Source organism: Corvus hawaiiensis, chromosome 7 (genome assembly GCF_020740725.1).
Source record: "Corvus hawaiiensis isolate bCorHaw1 chromosome 7, bCorHaw1.pri.cur, whole genome shotgun sequence".
NCBI classification, from domain to species: Eukaryota; Metazoa; Chordata; class Aves; order Passeriformes; family Corvidae; genus Corvus; species Corvus hawaiiensis.
In genome coordinates this window covers 4,861,486-4,874,211 of record NC_063219.1, presented here as the reverse complement: position 1 = coordinate 4,874,211, position 12,726 = coordinate 4,861,486, and the positions used below count along the sequence as shown (strand labels likewise).

Sequence of the window (12,726 nt, the reverse complement as noted above, 5' to 3'; positions counted from 1 at the left end):
AGAACAAGGGATCCAACGCCTGAGAGAACTAGGGGTGGTAGAGGTTGTCTTCACACATGACCCAGGATTGAGGAGTCCAGACCGGGCCAGAGTTATTCCATACATGTGGCGAAAACTCATACAGCTTGGGCCACCAGAATACGCTTCTGCTTTAGCAATAATGAAACCGGACTACGGTGCAAATGAGACTGTGAAAGACATGGCAGTGAAGCTCCGAGCATATGCAGACTCTGTGCATGGCCCAACACATGCAAGAATTGCAGCTGTGGAAACACGTATGCAGAAAATGGAAGATAAGATAGAAAAGAATCTCCAGGAGATTAAAGAGTGCCTTTTCCGCAGACGTTCCCCAGAGAGAAGGTACATCCCACGAAGTGAGCTGTGGAATTTCCTGTGTGACAGTGGGGAAAACATGAGGAAGTGGGGTGGACAACCCACTTCTGCTCTGGCAGCACGAGTGAGTGAATTGAAGGAGCGCAAGTCTCAGAAAGGAGGATCTACCAAAAAGGAAGTAGCTCCAGCTGCCTGTAGCCAAATTGCCGGAAATGATGGAAAAGACGATGGCATGTCCAATTCCCATGAAGGAACCTCTAAGATACAGGCCCAGGGAAAGAAGGATAACCAGGCATAGAGAGGCCCTGCCTCTAGCCAGGTAGAGGTCAGGGAAAACCGTGTTTTTTGGACTGTGTGGATTCGTTGGCCTGGTACATCAGAACCACAAAAATATGATGCCTTGGTTGACACTGGTGCGCAGTGTACAATAATTCCATCGCAGCATGTGGGGGTAGAATCTGTTTCTATTTCTGGTGTAACAGGTGGATCACAAAATTTGACCTTGGTGGAAGCTGAGGTGAGCCTGACTGGAAATGAGTGGAAGAGACATCTCATTGTGACTGGCCCAGAGGCCCCGTGCATTTTGGGCATAGACTTCCTCCGGAACGGGTATTTTAGAGACCCAAAGGGACTCAGGTGGGCTTTTGGAATAGCTGCTGTGGAGACAGAGGGCATTAAGCAATTGAACACTTTGCCTGGGCTATCAGAGAACCCGTCTGCAGTCGGCCTTCTGAAGGTAGAAGAACAAAGAGTACCAATTGCTACCTCGACAGTGCATCGCCGACAGTACCGGACAACTCGAGATGCTGTGATTCCCATCCACAAGATGATCCGTGAGCTGGAGACTCAAGGGGTGGTCAGCAAGACCCACTCACCCTTCAACAGCCCCATCTGGCCTGTGCGCAAATCGGAAGGAGAATGGAGACTGACTGTGGACTATCGTGCCCTGAATGAAGTGACTCCACCATTGAGCGCTGCTGTGCCGGACATGTTGGAGCTCCAGTACGAGCTGGAGTCCAAAGCAGCGAAGTGGTACGCCACTATTGACATTGCCAATGCATTTTTCTCCATTCCTCTGGCAGCAGAGTGCAGGCCTCAGTTTGCCTTCACCTGGAGGGGCGTGCAGTACACCTGGAACCGACTGCCCCAGGGGTGGAAGCACAGCCCTACCATCTGCCATGGACTGATCCAGACTGCACTAGAAAAGGGTGAGGCTCCAGAACATTTGCAGTACATTGATGACATCATTGTGTGGGGGAACACTGGAACAGAAGTGTTTGAGAAAGGAGAGAAAGTTATCCGGATTCTCCTGGAAGCTGGTTTCGCCATTAAGAAGAGCAAAGTCAAGGGACCTGCCCGAGAGATCCAGTTCCTGGGAGTGAAATGGCAAGATGGACGGCGTCAGATTCCCACTGAGGTCATCAATAAGATCACAGTAATGTCTCCACCAACCAACAAGAAGGAAACACAAGCTTTCCTAGGTGCCATAGGCTTTTGGAGGATGCATATTCCTGAGTACAGCCAGATCGTGAGTCCTCTTTACCTGGTTACCCGCAAGAAGAACGATTTCCACTGGGGCCCTGAACAGCAACAAGCTTTTGCCCAAATCAAGCAGGAAATCGCTCATGCGGTAGCCCTTGGCCCAGTTAGGACAGGACCCGAAGTGAAGAACGTGCTCTACTCTGCAGCCGGAAGCCATGGCCTGTCCTGGAGCCTGTGGCAGAAGGTGCCTGGTGAGACTCGAGGTCGACCACTGGGATTCTGGAGCCGAAGCTACAGAGGGTCTGAGGCCAACTACACCCCAACAGAAAAGGAGATCTTGGCAGCCTATGAAGGAATCCAAGCCGTCTCAGAGGTAATTGGCACTGAGGCACAACTCCTCCTGGCACCCCGACTACCGGTGCTGGGGTGGATGTTCAAAGCAGAGGTTCCCTCTACCCACCATGCCACCAATGCCACATGGAGCAAATGGATTGCTCTCATCACACAGCGCGCCCGAATCGGAAAACTGAATCGGCCTGGGATTTTGGAAATAATTACCAACTGGCCTGAAGGTGAAAACTTTGGTCTTGCTGATGAAGAACAAGTGACACGCGCTGAAGAAGCTCCACTGTACAACCAACTGCCATCAGAAGACACACGCTACACTCTTTTCACCGATGGTTCTTGTCGCATCGTAGGGATGAAACGAAAGTGGAAAGCAGCCGTATGGAGTCCCACACGACGGGTTGCAGAAGCTACTGAAGGAGAAGGTGGATCAAGCCAACTTGCTGAACTCAAAGCTGTTCAACTAGCCCTGGACATTGCTGAAAGGGAGAAGTGGCCAAAGCTCTACCTCTACACTGATTCATGGATGGTAGCCAATGCTCTGTGGGGATGGTTAGAAAAGTGGGAAAAAGCTAATTGGCAGCGTAGGGGAAAACCAATCTGGGCTGCTGCAGAGTGGAAAAACATCGCTGCCCGAGTAAGAAAGCTGGTTGTGAGAGTCCGCCATGTAGATGCTCACATCCCCAAGAGTAGGGCTAATGAGGAACACCAAAACAACAAACAGGTAGATCAGGCTGCAAAGATAGAAGTGTCACAGGTAGACTTGGACTGGAAACACAAGGGAGAGTTGTTCCTAGCTCGATGGGCCCATGATGCCTCAGGCCATCAGGGCAGAGATGCCACCTATAAGTGGGCACGAGACCGAGGGGTGGATCTAACCATGGACAGTATCTCCCAGGTGATCCATGACTGTGAGACATGCGCTGCGATCAAGCAGGCCAAGCGGGTGAAGCCTCTGTGGTATGTTGGGCGATGGTCCAAATACAAGTATGGGGAGGCCTGGCAGATTGATTACATCACACTGCCTCAAACCCGCCAAGGCAAGCGCTATGTGCTCACAACGGTAGAAGCCACCACTGGATGGCTGGAGACCTATCCTGTGCCTCATGCTACTGCCCGGAACACCATCCTGGGCCTTGAAAAGCAAGTCCTTTGGAGGCATGGTACCCCTGAGAGAATTGAATCTGACAATGGGACTCATTTTAAGAATAGCCTTATTAACACCTGGGCTAGAGAACATGGCATTGAGTGGGTGTACCACATCCCTTACCATGCACCAGCTGCAGGCAAAGTGGAACGGTGCAATGGATTGTTGAAAACCACTTTGAAGGCACTGGGTGGGGGAACTTTCAAAAATTGGGAACAGAATCTAGCAAAGGCCACCTGGTTAGTTAACACCCGAGGTTCCACCAATACAGCTGGTCCAGCCCAATCTGAATCCCTGCATACAACAGATGGAGATAAGGTCCCAGTTGTGCATGTCAGAGGTCTGTTAGGAAAGACTGTGTGGATAAATTCTGCCTCGAGTACAGACAAACCCATCCGTGGGGTTGTCTTTGCTCAGGGACCTGGTTGCACATGGTGGGTAATGCAGAAAGATGGCACAACACGTTGTGTACCACAGGGAGATCTGATTGTTGTGTGAAAACCACCTGTAGTGTGAAATGCCAGTATACCCCTGCTTGCTGATTGTCACTGTCACTGTTTGTACATAGCTGTATATCTATATTTACGTATGTATTAATGTGTGTGGAGAATTAGAATATCTTAGTTTGGGCATTGAGCCAACAATATGGGATAAGGGGTGGAATGTCTTGGGGTGACCTTATGATGTGTATCCCATATCGCTGCCTATGCCCAGAAATTAATTATTGGCCTTTCTATGCCTCTGAACTGAGCCTGAGAGGGGGAAGAAAAAACTGAGCAAAACTTTCTCAAAGCAGTTTGAAACTTGTTCAAGGTCACATAAAGATAGCAGGTTTTTTTTTTCCCAGCTGGGGCAGGGGGGAGCGAGGAAGCACCCGGCTTGCAGCTTTTCCAGTCAGCTTTTGGCCAGTTTTTTCCAGTTTCTTGTTCTCTGGAGAGAGACTGAGAGTTGAACTTTTCCTTCTCTGGAATTTCGGATTTTCTCCCTTTTCTACTGGACTGCCTGATTGCTGTAACATCAGAGCACATCGGGAGGACTTTCCACCGGGCACAGAGGGCCTGGCCCTGGGCCAAGCCCCAGCTCCGAGGAGACCAAAGGGAGGACTCGAACACTTTCCCAGGTTTTTCCTCTACAGCGAAAGATTTTACCATTTAACATTATTTTCCTTTCCCGTGTGTTTGTTAAATAAATAGTTTTATCTTCTTCACTTTCCTTCGAGGAAAATTTATTTTTTTCCCGAACCTGGTGGGGGGAGGGGTGGTTGTGCCTTCTCTCAGAGTATATATACATTTCTAAATTCGGCCAAACCGGAACACCTATAAAGTATATAGATAAGACCAAGACATTCTGACATCCAACTCTTTAGTCCTGTAGTGGGTTGAACCTGAGCTGATGGACAGTCTTTTAGACTAATGATGCTTCTCACAATTTACATATTTAAACTGCACGGAAAGGCGGGAATTTCCTTTCGTTTGAGCTTGCCTGCTGGAAGGTGGGGGTGCCTCGGAGCCTCCGGGCCCTGCCGGGCTGGGCCGGGGCCCCTGCCCCCCTACCACGCTGTGGCACGGAGCCTGGGTCAGTGGGGCGGGAGGAACTGTCCCAGAGCTGCAGGCAGCTAAAACCAGCCATGGACTGCCACACAGGTAAATCCATCTGGTGCGGCTTCCTGGGACCGGTGGGCCCCTCTCCTCTCCATGTGGAGCCGGCAGAGCCAGCAAAAGCTGGCGTAGCCTCCTGTCTGCAGCCAGCACACCTCACGCTGAACTGAAGAGGACACCACGCAGCCAGCAGCACACAGGGAGCGAGGCTTTCTCCACCGTAAAGCCAGAACAAGAACACTCTTCAACATGGCAGCTTCAGTCAGAGAGAAAGAGAAAGTGAGTCATGTGAGACGAAGCTGAACATGGCGATGGGAGAAAAGAGGGCAGTGCCGCGATTCTCGCACGTAGCTTAAAAAACTTCTTGCATGCCGTGGTAAGAAACTGTAATATCACAAACTGTTTGTCTCTTTAATCCATTTGAAGTACATGGGGGGATGAAAAATTCACGTGACGAGTGCCTATGCCAGGCTACGTAAAAGCGGTGAGAGGTTTTTTAGAGACGAAAAAAAAAGCCTTTGTGTTCAGGCCACAGTAACTCATCCTTAAAAAGATAAATAACCCCATGTGATAGCCTGTGTTTGGCAGTGTGAAGGGACTGTGAGATTTTCATGGAAGAGACGTCTTAACACCACAGCAGATTGTTTCTTTCTGGGCGGGTCTGCTGTTGGTGGCAGTTTGGTAACCAGGTGCAGCTGAAGAAAACCCTTTTTTGCTTAAGCATGTGAAAGAGACTTATCAAGAACTGCAACACTAACTAACATCTCAGGTTCTGATACCCTTTGTGTGAGTTGGGTAAAAGGAGGAAAGTGCTGGAAAGGGGGAGGGGGTTTGCTTTAATTTCTTGTTATTTCTCTTTACTTTTAATTCTATTTCTTTGTACTGCAACTGTTCAAGGTTTGTGCCTGCTTTGCTTTCTCCTAATTCTTATCTCACAAAAGGAAAATAAGTAAGTAATGGATATTTTGAACCAAACTCACTACAAGTCCTTACTCCCTTTTTCTTGCTTTAATTCACTTCAGCCCCAAACAGATCTAGATTATAGCTTAAAGCTGAGCCTGCTCGAAAACATGCATACATGGTCAAACAACCTCACAGTCACAATCCATTTTGAAACTATATTAAAATCCATTTGCCAATATCAGTAAATGGAAAATTCTTTTCTTCACCTTGCCTGTGGTGGGAACTACAAAACCTAATGCCTGAATTTGTGCCTTGAATGCTCTGGCATCCACACCTAAGTAATGAAATCTTTCATTAATACAAGTTTTTAATCCAAAAGAAAATCCAGAATTCATAGAAGGAAGAGCAATTTTATTTAAATGCCTGTGAAGCTACTAGGGAAAAAAGCTAAGAAATTTGTCAGTGTCTGTGTTCCTAGCTACTGGATCTGGTTTAAATTTCTGGTGGAGTAGTTTTCCAATGGAAAATGCTGAATTAGTGAAATCAAGTTGTTTGTCAGAAATATTGACTTAATCAACTCTTGATGAAAAAATTTCAGAAGCTCTTAGCACTGGAATGAAAGCATTTTACTCAAAGAAAGTGCTTCAGTTTTTATTGAAATAAAATGGAAGAATTGTTTACTGGAAAACTAAACTCTCCCTGCTTCCAATTCCAAATAGAACACAATCTACAAACCAACTGCCTTTTACAGTAGTCAATTATTGAAATTTTAACATAGCAACAAAAAAATCCAACAAAATCCAACTGAAAACAAGCCTACATATATATCCATTCAGCCATGGCAATGACACAGGAACATCATGGCACACACCTTTTAGGAGACAGACCTCTACAGCAAACCCAGCCACGATGCCAACCCTTCAGAAAGCAAGAGAGATTACAAAACTCTTACCAGTCTTCCCCTTTCCCCTTGCTATACTACACCTCATACATCTCCTGAAACATTTTTCTTAATTACTGAAATACAAAACCTCATGCTTCCTGAGCTCGAACAGATATGAAGAATAATATTACATAAAATTCATTGTATTAGAGAGAATTCACTGTATTTAAAAGGAAGTGAGGAGTGTGCAAGTTTTAAATATTCAATTAAAATAGCAGCTCTGGTTTAAACTTATGAAACGGAATGGTGTCAACCAACAGAATCTAATTTTCTAGAGTATTATGAATTTTGAACTTGGATTTTTCCCCCTTAGTACTGTTTTACTGGGTTACAGAAAACATAGAGAGCAATTAATTTTGATATTCAAAACACTTCTTGTGCTTGCTTGTGACAGACTGATGCATTAGACAAAGCACAATTGGCTCATGCCTCTGTTTTGAAGGGTCAGAAGGCTGAACTCTACTGACCATCCCATCCTCCCGCAGAGAAAAAAGTGTGAGTCTATGAAGCAAGCCATAACTGAAAGGAAAAATGTTTTGTGCTCCCAGTTAAAAAATTGTGAAGTAAATAAATGGCTTCAGCTACTGATCACTAAAACTCCTACATTTTGTCAGAGATTGAAATATTATAGTTTATGACTTAAACATTTTCTTAAAGGACTTTTAAAACTGTATTAAAAAAGCTGCAGAGAAGACTGCTGCACCCCGAATGGGGCCCTGACTGAGGCCTTACACCTCTTGCTGATGAAGATAAGATAAAGTAACAACTCAGGGCTGGGGACATTCACAAAGCACAGGCTTAACATCTCCAAGGTGGAGACCACAGCCCCAGGACTATCAGCTGCCAGGCTCACACAGACCCCTTGCACCAAAGGGTGGAGGGAGGAGAGGCTTTGAGTATCTTGGAAAAGCCTCTGGTCAGAGGTGCAGTGACTGCCCATCCTCCACTGTGCAGAGGAGCTCAGCTGAGGGGCCCTCACCCAGGGAGGGGAAAGCTTATCCACAGCAGAAAGGGGTGACATGGCCCATCACAGGGGCGCCTCTCAAAGGGGTCTCCAGACCTTGCACCAGGGCACCAGAGATGATGCAACAGACCCTCAGTGTTGCAAGGGACAGTGTCAGGCTAGCCCCTGCAAGAGAGGCACGTGGGCGTTCCCACCTGGCCCAAAGTGTGTATTAATCCACGGGATTCTGTACTCTTTGGCATGTGGTGTGGCGGTGTGTGGTGTGGCGGCGTGGCGTGTGGCGGCGTGGCCATGGCGGCGACAGGGGACCCTCACCACCACCAGAGCAGATGGAGGGGAGCAATGAGACATTGTTGGGACCTTCGGATGGGTGATATCCTTCTACCTAACCCCTGTCACCTCTCCCTGTCCCCTCACCCCCCCACGCACGCTTCTTTCTTTATTTCTTTCTTTCTTTTCTCTTTCTTTCTCTTTGCCTCTCTATTATTAAATAAAATACATCAATTTTTTGGCATCAGCATTTAATCTCGTTTGGTTTTAATCTCGTTTCTGGGAATATTTTGAACCTTCTAAGTTCTTTCCGGTTTATGCACAGAGACTTAGCTTTCTTTGCTTTTCTGGGTTTATACTGGATCGTAACACATTTTTGGAAACATGCCCAAGTGTAACAGTACAGAGAGCCACAGTTCAATTATGCCACTGTGTGCAAATCCAGTAAGTTAATTAAATTAACTCAAATACACTGTGCTGAATACCTGTCACATCTGCTTGTGATTACTCTTATTAAGCCCAAAAAAGTAAGGAAAAATGCATTTATGCCCTCTACAAACACACTCTCAAAAGTTTTTAGCAATATCAAAGAAGAGTTATCTCCATCAATATTAAAAACTTCATTAAGTTCTTCAGTAAATGGGTAGCCAACTATACTGCAGAGATTTAATTATAGGATTCAAGAGAACCTCTGTGTGGGGTGGCTGATAACTCCCCTTTGAACACCAAAGACACCAACTTTTAATCCTGTGGTACAGATCCAACTAATAGAGCAGCCTGCTTGCCTCAGTGCTTTAGCATCTGCCTTTAGGACAGCTCACTTCTCCATGGCCTCCCTCTTCTGGACTCAACAACCTGCTCAGAGCAGAGCTATTTCCCTCTGGCAGAACATACAGTTCCATGAAACCTTGTGTTTCACAAGGTAAATGTGCAGGTCTTAAGTGCAGCGTGCTTTTGGGCAACACACAATACACAGACAGTGAAAAGTTAATCTGAAAGCCCCCAAGACTTTCTTATTACCAAGTAGTGGGAGAGAAGGTGTGCAAAGCATCTAAGACATCCCTACATGGGAAGGTGCACAACAGATGGTGCTTGCACACACACCCCTGCCGTATGTCAGACCCTCCCTTCCAGATGAAGTTTTTTTCTAGCAGTCAAATGGACAGACCTTTCCCATGCACGTCAGGTACAGGCATGCAAGCTGCCCCAGGACGTAAACAAATTCATCTGTCTCTGGCCCCTCTAAAGCTGTCAATAAAAATGAAGTGGCCGATCCTATGGCAGAGACCAATTTTTTTCCAGGAAGAGAATGTGGAGTTTCATAAAACACTAATGAAAACTTACTCACATCCATGTTGTCCCAAATTCAGATTTTTTGCTCAGTGTCCTACAAGGAGTGATAGCTGCTACTGTTCTTGGAGATCACCCACCTCTCCTAAGTATACATGGAGTTTAGTTTCTTTAATCCTGCAATAAGCCAACGGGACTTTCACCTGCTCTGTAGAAGTGCATGCTGTCTTCTACATCCTGAAACAAAGATGTTTTGTTCAACTAGAAAATCAATTGAAAAATCAAGGTTAGTGCTCAATCTTTGACCAGTTAAACCAAAAGAAAGAAAGATATGTTAATCCACAGGGATATCTTCTCAAAAACACCATGCAGAAATTAAGAGTAGATGTGATCAGTAAAACACTACAGAAATGTCACTAAGCTAAAGGTGTAAGACTGTGGAAAGCATGAAGGTTTTTCATTCTGAAGAAAAAAGAATTCACAGGCTTACCGGCTTGCCACAAACCTCAGAGAGGATGGATCTAGTTCTGCTGGAAGTATCACAGAATTGCAAGCTAGACGTGTCCATCCTTCCTTCCTGCCTCCCTCCCTCGTAGACAAAAGCCTTGTCATATATTCAGAATAGCTGAATGCATATGAGAACTTCTTTTCCCACTCAGGTCTCATTGATTTTTAACTAACAGAACATTTTTTAACTTCAGGGTTAAAGTAGCAATTTCATCAACTACTGTTTTCACTTACAAACTTGGTAACCACGGGATTCTTCTCCCCAGACCACAAGACTGACATATCCACAGAGGTACCACACCACTTGCATTGAACCAGTTTGCAGGAGACTTGGCAACCAAACAATGTTTTTTCAAAAGTCAGCAATGCCAGGAAACTATGCTGAAGCAGGTGATGGAGCCAGTATCTAGGGTTACCAAAGAAGAGGATGACAACCAGTAGACTCTGGTCAATGCAACTTCTTTCCTCCCAGGTACAGACCCCTAGCAAATAGCAGACATTTAGCAAGTAAGATAAAGGCTATGCATGGATATAATACAAATTATATGTGTGTGCATATACATATATATATAAGTAAAAATATATACACATTCTTTCCAAAAACCTGAAAATTAACAAGACTGGGGGAAAGACCCACTTGTATTTATCAAGTGGTGTCAACAAAGAATACCACAGGTACTAGGCACGCACTGGGAATGCTTCTGAACACAAAAATCATAGAACCAGCATGAGATTTAAATGAAAATAAGAAGCTCATACCCTTGAATTTAAATACTTTTCTCCTGTCTCCTTTCAGAGCCTTCTGGACAAGCACTCACTTTTTTTCCCCCCTTTTTTTTTCAAACCACTAAATGAAAACAGATACTCTTCTGCTCTTACTTAACTCCAAGTTGAGACTGCAAAGAAGAAAATGTGGCAATATGCAACTGCAAGAGTTGGCAACATTATACCAACTGTTTGCTTGTAGTGTCCAAAATGTAAGCTTTTGCACCTCAATTCCCAACTTTCAGGGTGCTGGCACCTTTGCAAATTTGAATACTGTTTTCACCACATGCCTCGGTCCCCACAACCAACTCTTTCTCCAGCAGGTGGGGATACAAATACAATGAGAATTTTCAGATTAAAAAACACCACCATGCTCTACAACTCTGCAAAAAACCAGACAGGAGCAAAATTGACAGTACTCCAATCTCACTGCTCTATTGTCTCTTACCTTTATTTAGAGCTGTATAAAGTTTTTATAGATTAAAAGTCTACACAGCCTCAATGACATCTCTTGGCAAAACATGACTTGAAAAAAAGTGGAACTAGTATCATTTGGTAGGATGTTAAATGAGAAACTAATAAAATATACTGGCAAAACAAACTCCTTGTTATTAAAAAAATCCTGCAGCAAGTCACACAGATAAAATAGCAAAAAAGAAAACATCTGGGCATGTCAGCTAAGCAAAGACCTCTCTGAGAATTTCTGACTAGTATGACACTTGTCTGCTTTTAGAACTTCTAGCATGTCACAGATAATTCAGTTCCTTCAAGTGCAGACAAAAAAATAGCAGGAGACAGAGCTACAGTTTTCCTCACTATAGGAAAAGCATTTGCAGAAACACCAGGCATTAGACTGGACAATCTGGGGTGGGGGAGGAAGGCAGGTACAAATGCAACAACCACCGAGAAATGTTTCAATAGGTGTTTCCGTCTTACAGTCCTGACACTGATTTGCTACTTACAGACTTTCTCTGTTTTAATGTTTAGATACTTTTGACCTTCTTTCTTAGCATTAAAACTACATTACACACATTTTATAGGAGACAACGATCCAGAGATTTTGACTTGCCAGCTGTAACAACACAAATGAGGGGCAGATGCAACATTTTGAACACAGCACTCTCAAACTTCCAACTCCCAGCTGCAAACGTTGTCTTCTCCTACTAGACACACCTGCAGCTTACTTCTTTGTGCTGTCCTGCATGCAAGTTTTATCACTCATTCGAACATCATGCTGAAGAAATGCACCACTACAGTCATGTCCTCTAGACTGAAGCACAGACTGCAATCCAAGGGTTTGTTGTGCATGACTCACAATCAAGAAACGGCCTAAGCTCTTACCAAGCTATTTAGACAAAGAAGAAAGATAGAAAACAGATTCCAGACCCAAATGATGACTCAGGGATCATCTTGTGGTACTTAGTCCTTCTGAATGAGGGGATGAGCAGATTTGGCCCCAAAAGATGTTTCAAGTTCCTGAGGATATTGGACGGTGACACATAAACCAAACACCTTGCATCCTGTTTTATTTATCTGCGGTCTATCTTGTCAGTCTGGAAAGTCTTCTAGAGTTTCACAGACTTCTGTATTTTCTTTTACATACTACCCTGTGTAAGCATTATTTAACTAGCAGAGCAGGGGAAGGTGCAGTCCTCTTCAGAAAAGAAACAGCAAAGTAGAGGACAATATAGGGCATCTCTCCACAGGCAATGAGAGGCTACTAGGTCATAAATACTCATTGTAAATGTATGTAGCACGGCAGTAGATAAGAGAAAAAATGTGGCTGTCTTCCCAGTGACCTTATGAACCGACAGATTGCATAGCAGTTCACTGTTTCATACTTTACTTTTCCTAACATGGATGTTAAGGGGGTGAGGGGGCAGAATGAGCTTCTCAAATGAATCTGAAGAGATGTGAGGGATGACACTCTGAATGCCGTTCAGATGCATAAAGGCTACAACCAGTCCTCAGAATGAAAACCCAACTGCAAATTCCTCAAAGCTATCCCAGCATTTCTTAATGTTCCACACATAGAGGCCTGCATTTTGCTGTGATTCTCTGGTCATAGTTCTTTAGTCACCATCTTACTCAAATTACTCTGCAGAGCAGCATATTCTCTCAGCACCGCCAGGCACTGCTTGCTGGCTGTTCAAACCAGGCACCACCAGGAGCTGCAACA

The 12,726-nt window shown here is 44.9% G+C and overlaps 1 protein-coding gene across 7 annotated transcripts in view; it reads right to left on the bottom strand.

Annotated features, from left to right (window-relative positions):
- Window positions 1-12,726, bottom strand: part of KANSL1L (KAT8 regulatory NSL complex subunit 1 like) — a 71,318-nt gene that overhangs the window by 22,741 nt on the left and 35,851 nt on the right. The gene's annotated exons all lie outside the window — the stretch shown is intronic.